The 20,538-nt window shown below is 42.0% G+C and overlaps 1 protein-coding gene across 1 annotated transcript in view; it reads right to left on the bottom strand.

Annotated features, from left to right (window-relative positions):
* Nucleotides 1-10,642, bottom strand: part of LOC308284797 (band 4.1-like protein 3) — an 85,304-nt gene extending 74,662 nt beyond the window's left edge. The window contains exon 1 of the mRNA XM_080725524.1: nucleotides 10,575-10,642. The gene's annotated coding sequence lies outside the window, so the exon portion shown is untranslated. The remainder of the gene's footprint in view (nucleotides 1-10,574) is intronic.
* Between the last annotated feature and the right edge of the window lie 9,896 nt (nucleotides 10,643-20,538).

Consider the following 20,538-nt stretch of genomic DNA (forward strand, 5'->3'; position numbering starts at 1 on the left):
TTAGCTAAAGAAATCGGTATTGGAAACATCGGTTTTGGCAGGTCAGACCTTATAGAACCGGGGGATCGTATCGTCCAAGAATTTTGCAATCGGTCCATCTCTACTTTTCATATAAAGATCCATTATTTATTCAATATTTGAGCCATGGACCACCATTTGATGACATTTAGCAGACCCAAGACTTTGAAAATGGATATGATTTTGTCCACAATTCCATGCTGTATTGATGTGGTGCCGTAGGAGAGACAAACAAGCAAACGTTGATCAAAATAACAATTCTTCTACATTCTCTAATTGTGTAGACTTCTTGTAAATTGAGTAATGCACTTATGCAGATGTTAAACAATAATTTTACTCTTACGGGTCCATTTGGTTTCATTTTACACTCTCAATAGTTAAAGATCTATAAGGGTCCATCTGGAACCCCCTCAAGAACCACTGGTGGTCCCCGGACCACTGGTTGAAAACCACTGACCTCTTAACTGTTTGTGTTTCTTTGTAAATCAACACCCTGCTTGATCACACTACTACAGCGTCACACAAAAGCATCAAAAGTAGCAGATCTACAAGCTTGAATCTGGATCTGCTCACAGCGTGTCGCCGTGCGATGCATTGTGAGCTAGTAGTACTAGATCTATTTTTATTTTTTGTTGATCATTTACTTTGCGCCAATAATGACATGCACCATAATAAGTACATCAGGTTGAGAGAGAGCGTTGGGCGAGGCAGGGGTCCGGAATCGAAACAATGACATCACAATTAGACACATGCAGGGGATGGGCAATTATGACTTTAAATGTCTTTTACATCGTAGTCATTCATGTGATATGCAGCCATGCAGAGAGTGACACCTATAACAGGTGTGGCAACAGACAAAGCTTTGCTTTCTAGATCCACCACAACTACCAGCAACTGTAGATTCTTCTTTCTAGTTTGTTTTTTGTCGCTCGGCTGTACACAACAGTCCTTTTTCTTTTTCTTACTGTCCTGTAACCTTAACTGCTGTGCCGCACTCTGGGTGACTTAATTTCCCCCTTGGGATAATAAAGGTATCTATCTATCTATCTATCTATCTAACTAATAAAACATAGAAGAGTCAAACCATAGTGCCTCAAACTGAAATAAACAAAGGGCTGAGGACCAAAACACTATGACCTTAATGTTCAAGGTGACAAACAAGCTTTGTTTTCTTAGGCCTTGGTGGCCTTGCAATAAGCAAACGTACGGTCGGTATCTCAAACCAATATAACGACACGGCCCGAGATAGAAGCGAGACAGACCTCTGTATCTGGGAAACATTGAGTGCGAGCAGGAATTCAGTGACGGGCCAAATGTGTCCCATGGGATCTACTACTGTGTGACCCTGCTGCTGGCTGCACCACAGGGAACACAGCAGGAATATTAATAGCTGGATTCCATGCCACTCCGCTGTGTGTGTGTGTGTGTGTGTGTGTGTGTGTGTGTGTGTGTGTGTGTGTGTGTGGTTTACTGATGTTCCCACTACAAACTGCAGGAGCAGTGGTGGATGTAACATCTTCTTAAAGGGATCCCTGGCTAGAAATAGCTAATCTTTCACTCAATAGGGGGAAATGCCTGTCGCAAGTTGATGATGTCATAAATGTCGTGTGTGATCTATATATGGAATTCATGGCATGCATGTGAAAATTAAAACAAACGTAATACTTCCTATGGTTAATATGAGCATCAAATCGATATTTCAAATGTGTTTGTGTTTTTTATTTTTGCACATACATGCCATAAATAGATCACACATGACATGACATTTATGACATCATCAACTGGCGACAAACATTTCCCCTATTGAGTGAAAGATTAGCTATTTCTAGAAGAAATAAAATAATTTAGGTGTTTTTAATTTTGCATTGTAGTAATAGAGGACAATTATAATGTATTAAGTCATATTTGTCATATTAGCCAGGGATCCTTTTAAGAGAAGAATGAGTTGCTTTTTGTATTGAATTGGGTCTCATTATTAATGACACTATCTTTACTGTAACAGTGATGCTTGCTCTATTACAGACTGCAATTCTGTAATAGTAAGTAATACATTATCAAAACTGAGAGCATAATTTATTCGGTCATGTCTGGTATCGATTGTAATATAATGGCACAATGAGTCGCTTCCTTCTTTCATTTGGAGCTTCCCATTGCTGACTAACCCTCTCTTCGTTATAGGTTCCTTTCTAAAGGCCCATTCCCACTGGGCCAGATAACAGATATCTGGAGATATTTCTCCAGATATTTTTCCATTCAAAGTGGATGGTAGACACAGATAAAAAAAATATATACCACAGATATTTGCCACAGATACTTTTATCTGTGGCAAAACATTTTTTTATCTGTATCTACCATCCACTTTGCATGGAGAAATATCTGGAGAAATATCTCCAGATATCTGTTATCTGGCCCAGTGGGAATGGGCCTTAAGACATATTATCCGGATGTTAACCCATTTAGGCCTAGGATTATTGACTACTTTAACCATTGAAAAATAGCAGATATACAAGCTCACAGCGCGGCACCGAGTGCCGCGCTGCGAGCTTGTAGATCTGCTATTTTTGAAAAATCATGATTTTTCTTTGCAAGTCTTTGAATACATCTATTTAAAAGCGAACATTTGTAAATCAAATATTTGCTTCTGGGTGGTCCCTGGAGCAACATATTTTGAGATGGGGGTCCGTGGCTAAATACCTGTAATTTTGGGGGTCCTTGACATGAAAAAGTTTGAGAACCACTGATTTAGAGGAAGGATTTAGAAGTCGGGTCAAAGATCGGGTCAAAGATATTCATAGACTTGCACACATTTTCACGATTTTTCAAAAATAGCAGATCTACAAGCTCGCAGCGCGGCACTCGGTGCCGCGCTGTGAGCTTGTATATCTGCTATTTTTCTAAAGTTAAAGCATACTATAATGGTTAAAGTGGTTAAAATCTAACGCGACTCGGGCGCGTTCCGGGTATTTGAGAGTTAATAAGATCACGTTGAAAAGACAGCCAGACATACATTCATACTTAGACATTAAATAACTCAACTGGTGGGGCTATAAACGGCTCTCATTCAGAGCTTTGGTCGGCGGTTGAGAGGCTGGTTTTGGAGCTGGGCGTGGGTGGGGTCACTGAACACAACATGCTGATCAAAATCCCCTCAGATGTTTGAAGCGCTATATCTTGGGGCCCTATAAAAAGGCTGTATAGATTACAAACTCTAGATTAAAGGCTTGAGGTGGCAGTCGGCAACGGATGTCAATGGGGTTATGACGACGGCAAGTTCCAAATTCCAGGCCTGGCTTCTTAGAAGGACATGTTTTCTTTTTCTCCCCCATTTGTTTTATCACAGGGAGATAAGCATGGGACAAATCCATGAGATCAGTACAAGTGAATTCAATCAACCACAATCTACATGTACATCTCACTACATCTTACGGCTGTATGCTCATGTCTAGAATTATACTCACTTTTCATTTGTGGAATCTATTTCCAGCAAATACTTTTCAATTATTTACAAAGAAAGCCATTGTCCATCTTCTCACATTATTAATTGTACTAGAAACTAAAAGTATGTTTTTCTATAGCATTATAAATTGGGCTGTCACGATTATGACATTTTACATGAGGATTAATTGTCACTCAAATAATTGCGATTAACGATTTAATTGTGTTTTTGATGTTGACAATTACATTTCTGTTTGGCTTTTAGGCTTTGAGGTTGCACATGGTAGATATGACATATAACCTAAATATACAAAGAAATTACTGACATATTTGACAACTTTATATTTAAAAAAAGAACATTGATAGTGGAAATAGACGATCTACAAGCTCACAACGCGTCGCGATGCGACACGTTGTGAGCTTGTAGATCTGATATTTCTAGGGATGGTCCGATCAGGTTTTTTGGAACCGATCACCGAGCACCGATCACAAAAGTTTGATCACCCGATACCGATCAATCACCGATCCGATCAAGTTATTATTTATATATTATTTATATTTTCTAAATGTTAATGTTTTAACTTTAATTAATTAATTCACTCATGAATTCATTTATATATTTGCCTTATAGTTATTTACCAGCATTACTATGTATTTATTATCATAGCAGTAACTAATTATTCCTTCAGCACTGTGGAAATCAATACCCCAAAATGGCCTCAAGTGGGCATACTGAACGGCTGGTTGATCGGATGCACCAATCGGATCGGATCGGTGAATTTACCTTTTGATCTAAACCACCGATTATCGCCGATCACGCTTTGATCGGCCCGATCCGATCCATTGCCGATTGATCGGTAACATCTCTATATTTTTTACTTTAAAAAATATATATGAACATTTTTCAACATGGAAACGATTAAGACGATTATGACAAATAATTGCGATTATGACAAATAATTGCGATTATGACAAATAATTGCGATTAGACGATTATGTAATAATTGTGACAGCCCTAATTATAAACATACAGTATAGTATATAATGCCATTTGGATGCATGCCAGGGCTGACGACTAGCAACGTAATGGCTTGACAGAGGAGGGCAGCACAGCTGAGCTAACCTTTGCTTTTCTTCTCCGACTATGAACCAGGAGCTATATTCGGATGGGAGAGAGGGAGAGAGTAGACAGGAACATCTTTGCACCATAGAAACGGAGGAAGAATACGCTCACTCACTGGTGACAGGCACTCTTCACGCGGCCACACAACGGCCAACACAGTGGCCCTGTGTACCACCAACACCATGGCTGAGACAGGCACATACATTATGCATGCAGAATGCTGTATTCAGAAACACTGGTAGTTAACTGCGTACAACACAGGCACAGCTGAGTTGATGTCCTGCTCCGACATAGATTAAAGTCTGGTGATTTATACTTAGTTGCACTCCTACGATGCACAGAGAAAATAGTCAATCTACCAGCTCACAACGTGCCCCGCTGCGAAACATTGTAAAAGAGAGTAAGATTGTAGATTGTCTATCTTCTGTGCACGACACAATGCGCAACCAGTTGTAAATCAGAACTAACCTCAACACCAGTTGACTTAACTGTGCGGCGTATTGAGAGCAGGACCATGATATAAACAAGATGAAGTTGTTGTATTCTATTCCGACGCAAGCAAGTAATTTGAATGCAGTGACCTTTACCACCGGCAGAGACAAAACAATCTGCACTCATCCTACAATGAACGCAACCTCTAATTTAAAACTCAATTATGCCGTTGCGCTAAGCTCCCGTATTCCCTTCCCAACGATGCAGTGGGACGGACCAATCGAAATCCAGCACAACCTGTATTGGAGGAAACGCGGCAGCGCCGACAGTGGACCAACGGCCAAATGAAAGCAGGAATGTAATAACGCTCAGAGATTTTGGCGATGACAACGCAGCACTGCGGACATTCTTCATAACAGTGATAGAAACACTCCGCTGAGGCCACATCAGTGTGTAGTGAGATTACATAATTGACGGCCAAGCGCTAAACGCTTTGGTGCTGCACTCTGCCAGTGACCTCCATTTCAAGGCCCATTTGTGATGGTAAAGCACACTGTTGGACAACACACACACACACGCACACACACATGCACGCACACACACACACGATGAGAAGCTGCCATCTGTGCTGAGTGCCATTAGCTGAAATAAGGCACAGCTGGGCCCATCTCCATACACCCCCACTGCACGCGCAAAGACCCCCCCCCCCCCACACACACACAGTCTAGAGGTTGTATGGAGGTGACCAATACAATGTTTAGACACACCCAGGCCCCCATCTCAATCTGGCTTACTGTATTCGAACCCCAACTGCCCCATCCCCCACATCTGACCGCAGCCCCCCACCCCCCCCCCCACACACACACACACACACACACACACACACACACACACACACACACACCACTGCTGCGGGGCTTGACAGCTGTCACACACAGCCACTGTAAGGGGACACTGTGTGGACAGGCTACTCTGAGAGAACACCTCTGCTAAAGAGAGACATGGACCTTTAGCCCCCAAGTGTCTTCAGCTGCTCTGGATCTCAAAGAGCAAGAGAGACTTGCTGTATTTACTGTGTATCTACTATCTATCAAGACTGTTCACTCCCAGAAATGAAATTAAGACACATTGTTCAAATGTAGTACTACTCGGTACATGTGTGTGTGTGTGTGTGTAAACTACTGCTCAAACAAAGTGTCTTTGACTTCCCTTTGCAGTGAATTTGTGGACAATAATTATTAATTAATTCATTATTGTCAATAAATAATTCAACACAGGAAACCTATGTACATTTTGTACATTCACCCATTACACTCAACCACTTTGAAACTGGCATCTCTATTTTGGGTAAGTCATTATAGCTGAAAATTGTCAAGATTCTTGAGAAATTTAAAATTGCATTGGCAATGTAAACGTATGTTTTCTCATGCCAATAAAGCTCCATTGAATTTAAAATTGAATGTAATAGAAATACCAAAAGAATTGTCTCACGATGAGTCATATTGCAACATGTTGTGAGCCTGTTAGTCTGTGCTGTTTTCGCCATTGTTGTAAACAAAGTATAAATCAGTGCTTTGCAGTCGTTTTAAGCCTTGTGCTATAGTGAGGCCCTCGTATACCAGAGAACTGCAGAGATGGTGGACAGGTCAGAATTCTAGCAAGGTTGGGGGGAAACAATATTCCAGGTCAGATTGCTGGGGTCTCCATTCTCTTAGCCCAGGGGTCAGCAACCCGTGGTTCTAGAGCCGCATGCGGCTCTTTAGCGCCACCCTAGTGGCTCCCTGGAGCTTTTTCAAAACTGTTTGAAAATGGAAAATGTATTTTTTTATCGTCACTGTCGGGCAGAAACCTTGTATCTCCAAGTTTCAAATTTGTATGTTTTTTTTTTGCAAAGTAAAGCCCTGCTTCATCATACAAGACTGACGCACAAAAGTAGTGAAAACAGCAGATCTACAAGCACACAACGCCTCGCGGTGCGAGGCGTTGTGTGCTTGTAGATCGGCTGTTTTCACTAGTTTAGTTCATTTTTTAAATGATAAATACAAAACGAAGTTTTAGACATACAGTATTTTCTGGACTATAAGGCGCACCTGACTATAAGGCGCACTGTCAATGAATGGTCTATTTTCAAACTGTATTCATATATAAGGCGCACCTGACTATAAGGCGCACATAATAGACGCTACTGTGTGTTATGCATCCAACAGATGGAGCTGTGCTAAAGGGAATGTCAATGTCAATGAATGATCCATATATAAGGCGCACTGGACTATAAGGCGCACTGTAGTTTTTTGAGAAAATTAAAGGCTTTTAAGTGCGCCTTATAGTCCGGAAAATACGGTACAAGGTTTCCACCCGATAACGACGATATACATGTATAAGGCTTTTATAATTTTTTGCGGCTCCAGACAGATTTGTTTTGGTCCAATATGGCTCTTTCAACATTTTGGGTTGCCGACCCCTTAGCCCGTCATTGGCAGTGGCACTAAAGCCATGTCAGGGCTCATGCAGCCAATCTCACTTGTTGTTATTTCAACTGAACTGTCTTGACTGCCCACTTTATTATGTGACTAGACCACTGGGGCTTTGTTGTGCATTGCCGCCCCGGGGGCAAGGCTTAGTTTCACTGAAAAGGCTGGCATACAAAAGCAGTGCTGTGGTTGAAAAGGATAGGAGTTCCGGAAACTCATCTTCTCTTGATCGAGTTACCCCGCCAATCCGATTTAACAAACATTCTGTACAGAAATAGATTGGGGAAAACAGACCGTTAGTGTAAAAGATTAGCTGTAAAACACGGGTGCGATATGAAGCGCTAATGTCCGCTTCTGGCCTTCTGCGCAGGCTGCAAAGCCCGTTTAATAAGGTCCAGATGGGATAAACCATCTTATGAGATTAGCTGTAGCTAATCAGTAAATCAGCCTGTGAACCTATTTCCTCTAATGTCTACCGGTCTGCATGATATTACACGCCACTGATATGTTCACATAAGCGCACTTAGGCGCACTTTTCAAGTGGTTTGCAACTCGGACGTTTGTCTTCTTGACCATGAAATCAAGAACAATGCATCCCTTGTATCGATACCATAATATTCCTCCATTAAAGTTGGTCTCTGTCTACAATACAATCCTTGCCATAACATCTTGCAATCCACTACTTGGACCAGTACCCACTGGTTCAATGGTTCTCAAACATTTTCATGTCAAGGACCCCCAAATTGATTTATTTGGCCACAGACTGAACCCATTTGAAAAGATGTTGTGCCAGGTACCCCCATAAGAGAAGATTTGTCAAAAATAGCAGCTCTGGAAGCTCTGGGGGTCTCTGGGGGTCCTCAGACCCAACTTTGAGAACCAGTGAGTGCACTGGTTTTCAACTTTAGAAGGACAATAAACTGTCGGATAATGAGACAACAAAGCCTGTTTACTGGAGAAATGCAATATCAGAACCTCAATATGGGCAGACAAAAGAGCAGCTCAGATTCTAGCTTACATTGGAAGCTTCGAGGTTTCATTTTTCTTTTCTTTTACCTTTATTTATCTAGGCAGGTCACAACTAATTCTTATTTACCAGGACAGCCTGGGAAGAGGCAAGCCTCTTGGCAGAAGAAGAGACATCATAGGCCTCTTATTGTTGTGACCCAAGATGCACTTCTTCCAAGTAAATAATGAAAAACCTGCTCACTTCAAGCTTAGGGTTTGTTCACTTTCACATCAGTGGGACAACCAGTTTACCAGTCTCCCCTGAAAGGCTTACTTTGTGTGTGCCAGAATGACCTCGTCAGTGGCGACGGCTATTCTAATTTGATAACTCTATAAGCTCACAGAAATGGGATCCATTGGCCCAAGGTGCACTCCTCCTCTTAGTGAATAACAATGAAATAAGAGTCTTGGTTTGGTTCTTTTGCTTCTTCTTACGGCCAGGGGCCGATGTTCCACAACACGATCACACTGATCTAAGAAAAGGTTTGGCCCAACTTTTACGGCCGGTCATTGTTACAGTATAAGCCCACAGGCAAGCAAAAAAAAAAGGAAAGGCTCGGAAATGAGATTCACAGCTGTGACCTCCTGAAAAGGTGCACATACTAGTATGCATACTGTACATGCTGCACTGTCACTCACTCACTGCACAACCGCTGCTGGTGCACACACACACACACACACACACACACACACACACACACACACACACACACACACACACACACACACACACACACACACACACACACACACACACACACACACACACACACACAGTTGTTTTCCCCTTTTTTTTCCTGACTATATCTACTGCATAGTACAGTGTTCTATCCGTCTGTCATTCAATGTTATATGAGATACTTAAATGGTTTCCTATGGAAATGAGCTTAGTCTTTTCTAAGATCTCCTTTTAGTAGACCTTGTACCAGTGAACTGTACTGTCATGAATCTGTACTTTTTCCTATGCAAACTTCTTCTAATAAAGTCTTCAATCAATCAATCAATCAATCAATCAATCAACCACACACACACACACACACACACACACACACACACACACACACACACACACGACAACAACACTCCAACCCAGCACAGCAGCAGCAGCACACACTAGCTAGCAGATTAACTTAAAATGTCAAGTCAGCCATGCATAGCATAGTGTATGCTATAAAGGAGGCCAGGATGATGCTAAAAGGAGGATAGATATAGCAACCATGACCAGCGGAAAATAAAACGACATCTTTTACTGTATCTATCAAACCACGCCCACCGCACTGCAGATCAAAATCACCTAAATCCAAAAACGTGAACCTAAACAAACCCGTTTTAATTCCATTTGTTTTGAACTGAGTCATGGTCGGATCGGCATCGGCCACAACAACAGATGTTAACGTGTGTGCAAACCGGTGCAAACATCTGTGTGTTCAGCGCTCACTGGGCCGACGCTGTTATACGTTACTAATCCCCCCCATCTAAAAAAAAAAAAGGTTGGTTGGGAAAGAAATACATCTCTCTGCTGTGCTTTTGCAATAGAAGCGGCGCAATATTACCACAATACACCTTTTTTTAGGCAACAATGCAACCGATTGGATTTCACAGCAGTCGCGGGGGGACATTTTTCCTTCCCCGCAAGCCAAGCAAAGCTGGAAATCCGAAATCCGACTGCAGCAGAGAGCAGAAAATGTCGTGGCCAAGTTGCGCACCGAAGCTTTTTTACACAGGACAGCAGCAGGGAGGGATTGTGACCAACAACATGACACACGACATTTGCCAACGACCCGTCAACTTTGCCGCATGGCTGAATGATAAATATACACAGAGAGAACAGATATTTGTAAGTAACGCCTGTGTAACTACCGATGTCCGAGGCTGAGGATGATGTGGTCACGACCCGTCTTCTATACTTTGACACGAGAGGAATTCAGCGGCCACACACACAGAATGTGGATCATTCATTCAACGCACACATGCACCTCTTTCGATCAAATCAAACGTCCCGTATCAAATAAAAAAAAACGATCAAAGTAGAATCCTGGTTGTGTTTTGTGTGTGTGTTATTTTGATGCTGTTGTTAAGATTATTACCGGTTCAAACGTCCTCTCCTTCACTGTGATGATGGTGATGTGAGTTGCATTCGTGTAGTCAGTATAGTAGCTAGGATAGTGTGCCTGTGGTGGGCTTCTCCTTGTATTTCCTGACAGACTGCAGTTCCCCCCAGTGGCGTCAGTTCAGAAAAAGCTAAGGTATGGCAACATGACTGGTGTCTTGCAATTCAATTCAATTCAATTCAAAGGAGCTTTATTGGCATGAGAAAACATACGTTTACATTGCCAAAGCAAGTATCACAAATACAATAAAAAACAGTCGAAAATGGGGAACATATATACAGTTGGAGGGGGTACAGCATTGAGTAAACAGAGCTATGTCGCATTGTGACATTTTATATACAGGGTACAAATAGCAGCATTTTTTTTCCTCAAAATGCATTTAAAGGTATCAGCTCTGTTTCATACTGTATGTGCAGTAGGTCTAGATGTCAATCCATGGTTTGTAGTCCTTAGGGTGGTTGTGTTTCTAGCCTTCTTTTGTCACAACAGTTCACAAATCTTGCTGCTGTGTTTGCGCATTGTTGTATTTCTCCCAGTAGATATGGGAGTTTTTCATCATTGGTCGAGTTTTCAAACTCACTTCGGGTGTGTGTAATCTGTGGGAAGTATGCGTCTCTAATGTCTTGGTATAGTGGGCAGGTGGTTAGAAAGTGTAGCTCTGTTTCTACCACATTTTGTGTGCAGTGTGTACATAGCCTATCTGTCTTGCAAGACACCAGTCATGTTGCCATACCTTAGCAACAAGGCATGATACATTTATTTTAAGAAGTAAGTACATTTTATTTTTCCCCCGTTTCTACGGTTTCTTGGGTTGGATATGGCAGCCTGGAACAGTTGTTCAAGTGCAGTTAAACTTGGCGTGTTAGTAAACGTGCCACAATTAACAATAATGCATTGCACCTGTGCAGCTGACCTGCGGAACCTGGGAATAAAGGCTACCATTTTGTCAAGATGGGGAGAATAAAAGTGTGGAGAATATAATTATAATACCTTGTTAAAGTGACCATTTTGTTACATTTTGCATTTGTAGTTATTTTACTGTAATTTAATAACATAATAACCAGCACAGATAAACCAAGAGACATTCATGGATTTATATTTAAAAGTAACTTTTATTTCCCCCCCTGGACCCAGGGTATGGCAGCTGCATACCCCTGCCATACCCAATTGACGCCCCTGGTTCCCCCTCTCCGCCAGCCTATCAAACTCCACTATGCTAGTTTACCAGTAGGGATTGTGGGCAGTGGTGGAAAAAAGTACTCACATTTTGTACTTAAGTAAAGGTATCAGTACTGCAAAGTAGAAATACTAATATAGAAAGTAAAAGACCTGTAATCAAAATGTATTTGAGTAAAAGTGCAAAAGTGGTATGAAAATTTTATGAAGTACCAAAAGTAAAATTACTCATTAGGCAGAATGTCTGCATTTCAAGTTTTCTAATCTGGATAAAAATCTTTTGAAAATAGCAGATCTTCAAGCTCGCAACGCTTCACGGTGTGACACGTTGTGAGCTTGAAGATCGGATATTTTCAAATAGCCTAGGCATGAAATAGGGCTAAAGTGGATTATAGGCTATGCTTTATAATATAATCACTTATATCTGCAAAGTAATTAGTAACTAGTTTTCAAGTTTTCAAATAATTGTTGTGGAATAAGTACAATATTTGGATCCGGGATGTAGTGGAATAGAATAAAAAGTATTGGAAATTGGAAATGCTCAAGTAAAGTATAAATACCTCAAAATTGTATTTAAGTACAGTACTCAAGTATAAAATCTACTTAGATACTTTACATCACTGCGAGTAGGGATTGTGGGATAGCAGCAGCATGGCACAGCCAGGACATTATTTTAGCAAATCTTCCCTCTGCAGCAAGCAAGCAGCAGCAATGAATGCATGACATTTACGTTTATTGTGTTCTGAAAAAGAAACATCTCCATTCATTCAAGGGACACTTAATGAATTGAATACACAGGACCACATGGAAACAAGCCCCTAGGGCTTTTTGTGTTATCCTTTTTAACAGTCAATGTAAACCGTACCTCTGTACAATCTGCAAACTGTTAATAAAGTATGAAATCAATCAATCAATCAATCAATCAATCAATCAATCACACGACCCCTCACAACGTTAAACTCATTAACCACCATGGCTGTTCCTGTTTTTGGGCAGGGCATATCCACAACTTTCCAACATCCCATCGTGCATTGCGCAGAATGTGCGGGCAGCTTCCGGCGCCGCAGCCGAGAGTGATCTACAAGCTCTGCGATGCGACGTGAGCTTGTATGTCTGTCTGCTGTTAACTGGAAGTGTCCCGCAAATAATGCTACAGTACATTCTCACGGAAACAGGTGGATAGGCACAAATTTTTTTTTTATTTAATTTAATTCAAAGATGTATCAAAGTTTTCCCCAAATTGTTTGAAAATAGCAGAACTTTAAGCTTGTAGAGCGGCTATTTTCAAATAGCCTAAGTATTTACTAAAAAGTGCTTAATGGTAAGTAGCTAAGCAAGCACTGGGTATAATTTTACTAAAATGTTATTGTTCTTCCTGTGGGATCTGTCAAGAGCTGGGAGAGTCAGGGACACATCCTTGGTTGCATCTGTGTTCTGTACCGTAACACACAGCCCTGGGCGTGCACTTAATTAACATGTTATGAATCACTCAGCTGGCCACCCCCACACATGCTGCAGCTAAACACTCAAACACACACCTACAGACAGTACAGCACTACATCCACGCATGTTTTTAATTAGAGTGGCGGGTGGGGGTGGGGTGGGGATTCCTCTGGGATTTGTGGGCTCTCTCTGTCTCTGTCTCATGTCTCCCAGAGGGAAGTGACCCTACTTCTTCTGGCACAGATTCATCAACCTTTTTGACTTTTATTTCTTCTAATTTCATACTGTACACTATTTCATCTCATCTTGACATGTACGCATATACATATGCATGCACGCACAGTCACACACAAACCCTCTGCAATACTAAAAGGGGAACAAACATGAATTCTGGAAGCGCGTGCACACACACACACACACACACACACACACACACACACACACACACACACACACACACACACACACACACACACACACACACACACACACACACACACACACACACACACAGCAAGTATGCATACTTACTGTACATGCAAGTCATTGGCACACTCTCACATAAATTCCCTATATTGCTATACCAGTAGTGGTGTTCACGCATGACGCAATCCCCCACACATTGCTGAGACATTTGAGGGTGCATGTGCTAGTACTGTAGTGCATGTCATTATTACTGCATTATTACCATGATGGGAAACAGCAGCCAAAGCCAGTTGGCTGTAGGGCATGGTATAAAAGCTATAACCGCGTGATGAGTGCCACACTCATTTTAAGCAATCAACAACACCAATGTCATCACATGCCAGGACAGATAAACAAAACATTTGCAGACTAATGTTTTTTTCTATTATCTCATTGCTTGTCACATTAATGTGACAAGCAATGGCCTGACTGAATACAGAATATGTATTTGTCTTCACCAGACATTTTTCTAAGTAATTCTAACCATCAGCATTCGTGGAGTCTAGGGGCAGTGTTTCTCAAAGTGGATTCCAGGGACTCTGTGGGTTCCTTTACGGGGTTCTAAATTGATCAATACAAGTCTGTAACTCTCTCTGACATTGTACAAATGGAACCAAATGGACCCACACTGTCAGAGAGTTAAGGGGAGTGATACGCTGAAGAAGGCCCACAGGGCCGAAACGTCCTACAGCACGGTGCATCCGTCTATAACACAATTGGCCGTATTCAGGGAAGGGAAGCCGGGCAGGGAGATTGATCTTTGTCACTGCATGTAGTCCCAAAGGCTGGGTGGGTGCCGAACGGGAGGAGCAGAACGGAGCCACTGTGTCCTCCCAGTGGGGGCTATTATTTTCACTATTTTGTTGTCTGACAAAGTATATAGGGCTTAAGTGGTTAAGAAAATGCCCCACCCAACCCTGTTATTTTTACAAATCGACCCCTGATCTCAATAATTACGGTCAATAATGCTAGCAAGCCACTTCATGGAGGCTGAAGGACATTAGGTATAGCCCTGAAAGCAGCTGGTGCTGCGGCCTCAAGGCAGACATCAAACAGACTGGGCTGACATGGAAACAGCTGGAAAGGAAAGCCCAGGATTGGGATTGAGGACTCTGGTGGTCAACGGCCTATGCTCCATGAAAAGGAGTGATAGACATAAGTAAGTAAAGTAAGCAGCACATGTGTTTTTCTTAAATGTGCAGAAGTGTCCGTCAAGTGTCCAGTGTGCGCATAATAACCAACAAATTCTAAATATCATATATCAAAGAATCCTTTCATGTCCACACAGCGAAAATGTGTGGACATGTTCCATACATCCACTCGACTGTGGTTGGACTGCCCTGAGTTTGGTTCAATCCCTGACAGAGACATACCAAAGTAGAAAAGAAAGGTAGTGGTAGCCAATGCACCCAACTTCTTAGCACTCGCCATCAAGGATTCGATTGCGGGTAAGTCTCTGCGACGCAACCTAGCGTTTTCCAACGAGTCTGTGCCCCTAAGCTAGATGCAGAATAGATATTCCAAGACCAAAATCTAGAGCGAACATTTTTAACTAAAATCTTTGCTTCTGGGGGTCCTGGAACAAATTATTTTGAGATGGGGTTCCGCAGTCACAAACATACATATCATTTTTGGGGTCCTTGACATGACAAAGTTTGAGAACCACTGATAGGCCGATTCTAAATGTCTTCTAATAGTTTTCTGGAGAGAAAAAAAAAAAAAACATATGTTGCTAATATATTAGTGGGAAGGACCCTCAAAAATGATATGTATGTGGCTGCGGGCCCCCAATTCAAAATATTTTGTTCCAGGGACCCCCAGAAGCAAAGATTTGAGTTAAAAATGTTCACTCTAGATTTGGGTCTTGGAATATCTATTCTGCATCTACCGTAGCTTAGGGGCACAGACTTGTTGGAAGACGCTAGGTCGCCTCTGCGACATACTAGCGTCAAGTCCAGAGAGTGTACTTGTAGTACATCAAGCTGCCTCACGCAACAGAAGATAGGCTCCTGACCTGTGGGCCACATGGCTCTGGAACTGTTGGTTCCCAAGGCTACTTACTTATACTTTACTCCATACGTCAAGGCTGTCTGAAAGGCAGCCACTTTAATGACTATGCTGTGCTCTGTACAGCCAAACAATAGTTATCTGCATTTGAAACATGATGCTGTCATGATTCCATTGTCTTGCCTCAGACATTTGCTCATCATGGCCTGTCGAGCCAAGCACTGGCTGCTGTAAAGCAGGAAAAAAACACGTTCAACACAGAGTTTAGAGACCAGAGTCTTTTGAGCACTGAACCACATGAACCCTAACGTCTCTATTCTGGGCATTTAATGATATAGGGAAACATTGAGCGAGAATAGCCGATCTACAAGCTTGTAGATCTGCTATTTTGTGGTGAAGAGATTTGTTGTTGAGGGGGGAAAAAAGAGGTACACTTGGCTCTTGGCAGACCCCGGTCAACAAAGTATATGACTTTAAGACCATGGTTAAGAACTATTTCATTCCTTTTGGTATTGATGGTGTCTCTTTTCTTTTCAAAATCTTCCTATAATGACATGCCCAAAATAGGGAAGCCAGGTTATGGTCAATACACTACACAAGAGGGGAAAGAAAATGCCTCTTTCAGCACCGCGAGTCAACGGGCCGTTTAGCACGGTTCACTGAACTTTCTCTGTAGTGTCACGCTAAGTGGGCATTTAAAAACATTGTGGGGAGTTGGAAGGCAATGCTTTACATGGTCTCTACATGCTGTGAGAGGACCCGACAGAATGGCTCCTGTCTGAAACACTTGAGCTCCTGTCTGAATCACTCGAGAAAACACGAGGCCAAGCACGTTTATATGGTACAGTTGATAAGTACTGTATCAAATGTTGTGCAAAAGTGTAGATTACGCAGTATAGCCTAAAAGGCAGGCAGACTCCATAGCTGAACTTTGAATCAATCACTCTTGAGATAAAGCCACATAGAAATGGGCGGTGGGGTGGTGGAAAACCTTGATCATTTGATCTATATCTGTGTATACTGTGACAGCTACTCTAAAACAGCAGCTGTCACAGTATACAGTATAAGTCTAGAACTAGTCTCGCGTAGCCAGACAACTATTCCACAATCTCCGAATGCTATATAGAGTCTGGAACTACAATTCCTAAATGGCGAGTTTCGGAAGTAGCCACTGCTGCACTGAACTGTAGTCCCTTTGGAAACATAACAAACTTCAGCCATTCAAGCAGCATATTCTTGCTATGCATGTATAGTTTCAGAAAACATTTGAAAACATCATGGAAGTAACACCAACAACACCAGAGAAAGACAAAATAACACCACAGAAAATATTGAAAGAAGACATAACGCTTCCAGTAGGACTTGTTATCGCTACTGCACCAAGGGAGCATCACATCTGCTTTATCTCGCACTCATCGTTAGATCTTTCGTCCCCCAGACTGTATGCCGGGAGCATTTGCAAATCGCGGAGGCAACAGTCTGGTCACGCGAGACTAGTCTATAACTGTCAAAAATACCACACTTATCCAGTTAGAAAAAGTGCCCTGGTGACAGAACCAATGAAGGAAGGATGTCCAATCTCAAAAACACAGACCAACAATTTAGCTGGATTTACATATTGTATTTACAACAATTCGTATTTAATCATTTAATAGGCTCTATGCATATACACCATTTTGTTCTACTTCCGGGTGTCTTTCGACTTCCTTCACAGGTGTTACCGATGATACTAATGAAGGGTCTGTTCCATTCTGGTCAAACAGAGCCAGGCCAGGGTGCTGATATTGTGCATGTTGGCTTACTGGAAACACTCTGCTACACCAGTCGGTCTCAAAGTGTCCTTGAGTGGGTTCCAAATGTCCCCATACAGGTGTGTAACTCTGACAGTGTACAAATGGAAGAAAATGGACCCGGAAGGGTCCGCAAGGGTCCATTTGCTTCCATTTGTTGATTCCATTTGTACAGAGTTATGGAGGTCCTTGAAATTAAGGAACCACTGTACAATAAATCAAACAGACCCTTCATTAGTATCATCAGTAACACCCGTGAAGGAAGTCGAAAGGCAACCATTTACAACAGAATCCCAAAACTTCCAGCGCACATGATATAGGGTGATAGTATCGTATGTAGGGCTTAAAATAGCACATAACTGGTCCTCATTAATGCTCATATTTAGATGGCACTAATTCCGTCTACCCACTCAGTGTCTCATTGATGTGCTGTGGACAGTTCAGCGACCTGCCAAACCGTTGACATCATCGACGGGGATTCCAAGCTAATAGAACTACAGCCCGGAAGTAGCCCTTTGTAATTATCTACTGTATATATTTTTTTATTTTTGCACCGTTATTGTATTTTCCTTTTTTTTCTGACTATATCTACTGCATAGTACTGTGTTCTATTCGTCCGTCATTCAATGTTATATGAGATACTTTAATGGTTTCCTGTGCAAATAAGCCAAGTACTTACTAGGATCTCCTTTTAGTTGACCTTGTACTAGTGAACTGTACCGTCATGAAACTGTACCTTTTCCTATGCAAACTTCTAATAAAGTCTTCAATCAATCAAACAGTTCAGCGACCTGCCAAACCGTTGACATCATCGACAGGGATTCCAAGCTAATAGAACTTCACCCTGAAAGGTTACCATGCTGAAATAGAAGCCATTGTTCTTGCATAAAAAAAAGAAAAGTTTAAAAATCTTGTTTGAAATGACCAAACCTGCCTACCGAGGATGTCACTGGTAGACAGGCAGGTTTTCTGAACTGCCCACAGCCATGTTATTGCCATGTTATTGCGGCCGACCATAGGTCACAGTTTACTATCAGAACCATACGTTATGTACGTATGGGTAACGCTTGTCTTTTTTGTTGATTGACTCTCACGCTCTGACATCACTGTGTTGTTGTCAGGGGAACCAAATCCCTTTTATTGCCATATATGGAGATCCCTGTGATGCCATGGGGAACAAATCCTTTTATGCCCATATATGGAAATATGGAGATCCCTGGGATGCCAAGGGAACCAAATCCCCTTTATGCCCATACAGTATATGGAGATCCCTGATGTCCACATCACTGAGTCTCTGTCCCTTTTATGCCCATATATGGAGTTCCCTGGTGTCATATATGGAGATCCCTGTGATACCAGGGGAACAAATCCCTTTCATGCCCATATATGGAGATCCCTGGGATGCCAGGGGAACCAAATCCCTTTTATGCCCATAAATGGAGATCCCTGATGTCCACATCACTGTGACTCTGTCCCTTTTATGCCCATATATGGAGAACCCTGATGTCCACAACACTGTGACATCACTGTGACTCTGTATCACACTGGCCAGATGGCCAAGACATGGCGCGAGGTCGCCCTTAGGCGTCTTACTGGTAATGAGCATTAGTGATGGCCAATTAGCTATGTTGAAAGTGGGTGACGTGGACCTTTAAGTGGTTGAAATTAACACTATACTACTCTGAGTCTGCCTGCTGTGTGTATATTCTTTCTTTATTTTATGCACATTTGGTGATCTGTATTCACTCATTCGTTGTGTGCACTTTGCCCTGTATGAAACTTGAAAGGCACTGCCGCCTTGGCTTTCCGTACACACAGCAACTTGCAGTTAAGGACAGATGCTGCGTGAGGCATTCTCCTGAGTGTTCAGAGTCTCCTGAGCAGCCCTTGGTCAGCAGAATGACTAACACTAGACCAGACAGACTAACATGTGATCTCAGGACTCCACACAGCCATATGCTGTGGCTGCTGTTTACTGAGGTACTTTGTTCCAGTGGGCAGGAAATCACCCGCTCTGAGCATTAATTAAGCCTTAACCTTGAGCCCTGTTTGACCCAGCCTCATGACGTCCCTGGTTGTCTCTTTCTAACAAGCCAGAAACAAGGGAATAAACAACAATCCCCCACTGCCCTGCCCCGACTGTCCTCGGCTTTAGTCTCATCGCATTTCTCTTCCAAGCACTTCTCTTTCTCTCTCTCTCTCTCTCTCTCTACTGTGCTGTTCTTACACAATCCTTCCATTGTTTACTACTACACATCAACACTATGGCCCTTGCACTCTGCTCACTAATGGTAGCTCGCTCTGGATAATAGCCTCAGTTTAAACACTTTCAATCTGCCGTGACTTCTATAATTTGGCAATATAGGCAACACTTATATTTAAAGAAATGTCAAGCATCCATAAGTTAACAACTCGTTGCGATGCAGCGCGTTGTAGATCGTCTATTTTCGTCATGCAAAGAAGTACAGAGTCTTAAGTGGCTAATATTACACAAATAAATACTGTCATACTGCATGATATTGCAGTCAGTCACATGGACACCTCTGACCTCTATGAGGCTATTTCCTCTTATTTGACAAGATGTGAAAGTTACCACCATAGGGAGGAAACTAGGATGAACAACTGGTTCCAATGTTTCCATATGATTATCTCATGGACATACTGTACAACCCTTTTCATATCAAGGCCCATTATTCATTCTGCATTTGAGCCACGGACCACCATTTCATGACATTTAGCCTCTCAGACCCAAAACTTTGGAATATTTTGTTATCGTTGGATAAGATTTTAAACCCGATTCCATGCTGTATTGATGTGGGATAGGAGAGATAACAGGCAAATGTTGATCAAAATAAAAAAATAAAAAGTCTATATTATCTAATTGGGTAGACTTCTTGTAATTTGAGTAACTAGCCCTTACCCGTTCAAAGATATGAGCTCCAAAATGATGTGCAGTGTGTGGGTTATGGGATGTGCACTGTGCACACAGTATATGAGGGATGGAAAGTAACTTTAACTGGTGCTTGCATGATGTAGGAGCATCAATGTAAGAAACCCGT

This window comes from Nannobrachium achirus (genome assembly GCF_963921795.1).
Source record: "Nannobrachium achirus genome assembly, chromosome: 5".
NCBI lineage: Eukaryota > Metazoa > Chordata > Actinopteri > Myctophiformes > Myctophidae > Nannobrachium > Nannobrachium achirus.